The following is a 6,000-nucleotide window of genomic DNA, read 5'->3' as shown; positions in this document are numbered from 1 at the left end:
AACTGTACATGAGATTATAATCAATAGCTTAGAGACAGCTAAACGGGTGGGGACCTTCACTGATACTTATGTACATACACACATGCATACATACATACATACATACATACATACACACATACATACATACATACATACACACATACATACATACATACATACATAATACGCACACGCACACACATACTAGTATACCTATATGGGTATATCATAGAAAAGAAAATAGGCTGATATGAACAAGATGAGTTTAAGTATATGAAACTTTCTGGCTATTTGCACTCTTATCGTGAGAAGGCAATGTTTACAACTCTTACTCGACAGAAAGGCAGATAGCAAACCAGGAACATAGTTGTATAGATGGATAGATAGATCTTCAAAAGTGTGCAAGTTTTTATCAGGAAAATGGGCAGCTATCATGTACTTTGAAAAGATGGTTGTAAGTACATTATATATTTAGGTAGATACACTATGTATTGGTTGACAGCTAGACAGATAGACAGATAGATAGATAGATAGATAGATAGATACTATATATATATAAGATAGATAGATGAGTAGATTGATAGATAGAAAGAGAGAAAGATAGAAAGAAAGATAGACAGATAAGTAGATGAACAGGTCTAAATTAGCGGTAGTTGGATAAACTGATGTTATGATCGCTCATCTACAAGGAATCTATAGACTGAAGTATATCATTGCTGAGACAGAAAAAGAAAATACAAAACATAAAGTACTTGATGACGGTAACTATCACTTTATCACCGACACGGTGGTGATACATCACGTCGCATTTTACACAGCCATAAACTTGGGCAGGCCCTCCGATATTTCATGGCGCAGCTCGAACAATACCTTCCACAGTGCTTTCGTGCTTAAATCTGATCGTTCCTATTGTTGCGTTGGTGTGAACGTGCGATACTATATTGTCCGCCCTTTATGTCAGCAGCCGTGGGGACGAAGCGGGGAGCCTAAAAGGAGTTGGCCGGCCGCTCCCCTTTAGTGAGCAGCGCGCTATCACTTACCAATGACCCAGCTAATGAAAGGGGACAATGCATTGTTCGCTTTCCCGCCAGACGACTCCTTATTAAGCTTCAATTATCGAATCGGAACACCTCCTTCTATTCTAAGAGAATGTGGCTTTTTCTAAACTCAGATAAGTCACCGAGTTAGCATGCGAAGAGACGAGACCGTTCCCCACGAAAGCTGTACCAATGGGGTGGCGTTGGATGGCTGGCAAAAGCGTCCTCAACGCGACTTCGGACGGACTCAGCTTGCATGCTCACACTTTGATAACTTCATGAAGTAGAATTCAAAACCTTATTGGCAATACGTCATTTGTTTATGCGATGCTTTGTTTACGTATACATTCGCTATGGCATCTATATCACTTTATGTGGTAAATAACAACAGTAACGACAACAACAACAACAACAAAATCCACGTCTGATATTTTTTCGATAAAATACAATATACAATACAATATATCTTTCCTCGCTTATGCATGTAAACAAATTTTAACGAATTTATCTTCCACTAATAGTCTACGTGATTACAATTTTCATAATGATTTGATAGTGGCATCTTCTCTAATCCGATCCGTTTTATCCATCCCAATAACAAATCTACTTGATTTCATAAACTGTACACAATAACTTACTACACAGCAGTGTAAAATATGCATTCAAACTACAGATAATTCGCGCAGGAAAACTAAAATAATATTCAGATCAAATCATGATATCATCAAATCGTAGAATTACACGTCCATAGAAGAGAAGGCGTTTTATTGCCTCTCCGTAACGCCTACCATACAAAGTTATATATATATATATATATATATATATATATATATATATATATCACTTCATGCCGGCACCCCTGCAGAATGTTAAATTTTGTTAGTTATCATGTTCTTAATTATAACTATTATAGTTCATTTCATTTATTAAGTTTCCACACAATTTTATACAATGTTGTATGTGAAAACATATGTCAAGAGATCAATAAAAATAACATATATTTCATAAATTCAGTATAGAGACTTTGAATAATATTTCATGACACAAAATTAATTTAAATCAATCCAGAGTAGGTATGATCTAGAATGAATGTGATTATCTTATAGTTATAACATATATTTTTTGTAAATTTGCCAAAAATAAACAGAACCTGACACAGCACACCAAATAAAATAATATTCTATAATCATATCATACTAGTATCGTTCCGATTTAAAAGAATTATTTCAGTACATTATCAAAATGTGCTTCGGAAAGACTAGGGCTGAACGGGAAGACCGGTACGAACAAGTAAGAAATCACCTCGTTCAAAGAAAGCTAAATGTCAAAGTCTTTTTCGACATTTTTTTGTGATATAAGGCATTTTAACATGAAAGGCAGTGGGGACGATGGACACTATTAAAGTTGTCATTTTCGCGAGAAAAAAAAACCCCACCTGCATATGAAATTCTATTTACTTACGAAAGCCAATGTTCTCATTTCACTCTATAATTCTGAATCTTGTTCAGGCCACAAATTTCAGTGAATTGATGCTGTTATTATAATATTAATGATAATCACATGACACGTTTGAGCCATTTCATACTTGATTATGATATGATGAAAAAACACATTAATCAAGAGCATGTCAGTCAACGTCAGTGTGGATGAAGTTGTAGAACCATCATTATGTTTGTATAATGTCATATGTTACACCTAGGTATTATTCTCTTGGAACGATCATTTCTGCCAAAACACGTTCAAGTGATTATATGGATTATAAAAAATGCAAGGCAATCATGTATTCATTCGGACAAAATAATGTCGAACATGCTCTCGAGTAAACCTTGTGTGTGCAGTTTTTATTAAACAACACAGTATACAAAGGCTTCTTTCGATGGCGACTACGGAAAACGCACTATGTCAAAGACGTTTTAATTTTTGCCGTAGACAAGTCAACGGGAAATACATGCTACAGGCGGACACACAAACGGGAGACGAATTAACAAAATTGTAAGTACATCTACAGATGCATATATTTTGTAATGTGTGTAAACTTATTGGTGATTCTTGTGATTTTTTTTTCTTAATCAGCTATGTCTATTAGAAATAGACATGTTTGAATATTCAAACCATGGTCTCAAAGGAAGTCAGTTTCTACATGATATCGTTAATACCTCTTCTTCCGTTATTTGATTTTATTTAAGTTATCATTGTTCAATGCTTTCAGTTTTGTTTCATTTCTCATATCCCTTTGCTTCTAATAGCAGAAAAGTATTCAGTTAATTGTACGTGTGAGTTTGGCGAAGAAGAAAATATATCATGCAGTCCGCTTGTGGCACACTAAGCTGATCAATAATATTTATGTTCTCATCTAAAAATTGGAAACTCAACTTATTTTCCCCTCTTTAAGACATTGAAATGTTACACAGTTTAATGCAAAAATTACATACTGCATGTTTTGGGAATCAGCTCCCCCCCCCCCCCCCCCCCCCTTGAAGTTTTTTTTTTTTAATTAATTGTTACTTTGTTATTTGTTGCAGGGCCCCAGGAATGACAGTGTATAAACCATTGATGGGGCTACCCTGGGTAAATGATACTAAATAGATGAATGAATGAATGAATAAATAGATAAAGAAATAAACGAATACATACATACATGCATACATAAAACTCGTCCCTCTGTATTTGATGGTGAACAACATCTAAATCAATTAGTATTTTTGCAATCGTAATAACAGTGAACATAAAAACATTGGTCATATATATATATATATATATATATATATATATCGCCAACATTTCCCTGATTTTGAATGTTGACAATAGTTCTACTGCCAAAAAGGGTTCAATGAGATGCGTAGCAGGCATGAATAAATTTGAGTAAATCAACCAATAAAAGTTTATCATTACATGTGAAACAATATATCTTATTACCTACTGACACACCCTTAAGTGCATATCAATGTTTGTAAGAAGTAAGATATAAGAACAGGAAAGAAAAGAATTACGCCATTGTGGGTATTTAAAATAATGTGCATTGCTCATTTTGGACGCCGCGCTGCGGCGCCAATTTACGTAGACGTCGTGTTATGGCGCCTGCCGAAGAAAGCTGTAACATCGTGAGTGCACACACACACACACGTAAACAGCGTACAGTATCCAGCAGTTAGTGGCGCCTTGTACTCCGGCTTGCCACCCGAGGGACTTCGCTGCTCGTTCGCGGTGGAGCGACTGCTGGCGTGACTGCTTTTTATGTAGTCTGTTGAAGCACGAATTCTCTGATATGACGTTTGATGTTCATAAACACTTTTAACAGATATCATGTGTTGCTTTAAAGAAACTACTATAAAATGTTCATGGTTTGTGAATTACGGTCTGTTGTAAGCTCTTAGATTATCAGTAAAAACTTTATACAGCGACAAAAAAAAGAACATCTCAACCACAAGTCACTATTAAGGCAAATTATAGTTCTCATCTTCTGTACATAACAAATAAAAATGGGCCTCACTGTGATTGCATGAGATACCCAGCCTGTACTTAATTACAAAAACAAAACGCGCTCATTGACAAACTGATTTTTTCATATCGTTGTGACACGTAAACCTCAAGGGACATCGAGGGCATTGACCTTGAAATAGCATGTCCAGTGGGCTGATTCAACTAATTTATTCTCAATGGTTCGTCTAGAACGCCATCACGAAGTTATTACTGCACGCCAGAGGACATGCAGGGGCAGGCAGAAAAAGTCTACACGCCGCCGTGACTGGGGAGAAAGGCATGCAGAGGGTGGAAAGATCAATTTCACGAAGAAAGGCAGGTACACTGCTGATCAGCATTTATTTACTTTGAGTTTGAATCTCACATGCCGACAGCATTATGGAGGTGCCGAGATTTGGGGGAAAACTCATAGAAATTCTCTAATTGCATCCATCGATTGGGCTATCGGGTCGTCAGTGTTCCTATCATGGGGAGCTACCGAAGCTTGCCGTGATAGAAGTCAATGGGCAAGACATCTCTTCGGACTCATCAAAATTACTGTAGAGGGCGTTTCAATGGAGCAGTGTCTGCAAGAACTAAAAGGGGATGGTCAAAGGGATAAATGAGTTGCTAGCAAGCCAAGAAAAAGAAAGTATCGCATTAACGAGATCTTGTCGAGTGGTAACAAAAGCAAAGAATGGTTGGCTTGAGAGCCAATGACGATGGACTTTCTTACTAGCACCAAGCCTCCATTCTCCTGTCGGTCCTCAGAAAGGGAAAGGGAGAAGAAAAGGGGGGCTAAGACGACCCAATTTGTGTCATGAATAGATATCGATGTCTCATCTTCGCCGCCGGATTGAGCGATCCCCCTTTCACGGCCCGTGCAGGGTCCGCGGGCGGGGACTGCTACTGTGACGTGTAAATGAGCGAGCCTTTTCAACTTGACTGGTAGCTCAGTGCGAGGCTTTTGTTGTTTTTGTTACCGCGCCAGGTCCGCACGCTATTGTGCGCGCCTCCCATTCATGGCTGCGTGTAATGAGGCTTTGATTACGAGATCGTTTAGACTCGTCAAGCTCGGCCACTCGATTTGCATAACAAGAGGGGGTCAGTCTCCTCATTGGTGCGCCTAAGTTCAAAGGCGAAGTACCCCATTGGGTGTTACTTAATCAACAGCAGTCATTAGCTGGCCGCGGCTATCGTATTTAAAAATCGACAGAAGAAAACGTCAGCCATTCCACAAGAATTTCGCTGCAACTAATACATGCGCCTTATTTCGTCTTCTTTCCCTGCGGTTTGAGCGAGATACCAACCCCTCGAAAGAAAATCGACTCACCTCATACGTTAATGTTCTACTGATGCTGCTCACAACCTAGCGGCGGAGTAGTGTTGATTATTGCCACCTCAAATAGGATTGTCGAAGTAAATACGGAGTCAGTACCGTGTCGCTGTCGGCCGACATCATCCACCAACTCTACACTGGGAGCTGCTTTTCCTCCCGAAAACGATACCTCCGTTCGTTGAC

Source organism: Diadema antillarum, unplaced genomic scaffold, assembly GCF_040938485.1.
Source record: "Diadema antillarum isolate AM-2024a unplaced genomic scaffold, OU_Dant_1.0 seq00000069_RagTag, whole genome shotgun sequence".
Classification (NCBI taxonomy): Eukaryota; Metazoa; Echinodermata; class Echinoidea; order Diadematoida; family Diadematidae; genus Diadema; species Diadema antillarum.
The sequence above is the reverse complement of the archived record's forward strand: the minus strand, read 5'-3'. Positions refer to the sequence as shown.